Source organism: Brassica oleracea, chromosome C7 (assembly GCF_000695525.1).
Source record: "Brassica oleracea var. oleracea cultivar TO1000 chromosome C7, BOL, whole genome shotgun sequence".
Taxonomy (NCBI): Eukaryota; Viridiplantae; Streptophyta; class Magnoliopsida; order Brassicales; family Brassicaceae; genus Brassica; species Brassica oleracea.
In genome coordinates, this window is record NC_027754.1 from 48,020,168 (window position 1) to 48,020,549 (window position 382).

Consider the following 382-nt stretch of genomic DNA (forward strand, 5'->3'; position numbering starts at 1 on the left):
GTTAATGTGATTGTTTATTTTTTTAATAATATAAAATTAAACAAAAATGAAGAAGGATGCAAAAATTGTTATCAAATCTTTATTATTCATAATCATTAATTGTCATATATATGTAAATCATATTAGGTAATTCTGTAGCTTTTATTTAAGGAAAGAATACACACTTCTTATATTTTAGGTTAATATAATGTTATCTAGTAGACATTAAACAAATTATGACATAAAAACCTTAGTTTTTTTCCCACGAACACATTCTTGAAAAAAGTGAACAGTATTGTTTCCATAGTTAAGTTATTTTGACTTTTATCTTCCATATGGTTTTGAAAGCTTTCAAATCAACCATCGAATTGATACATGTCATTTTAATGTTTTTAGTCGTATA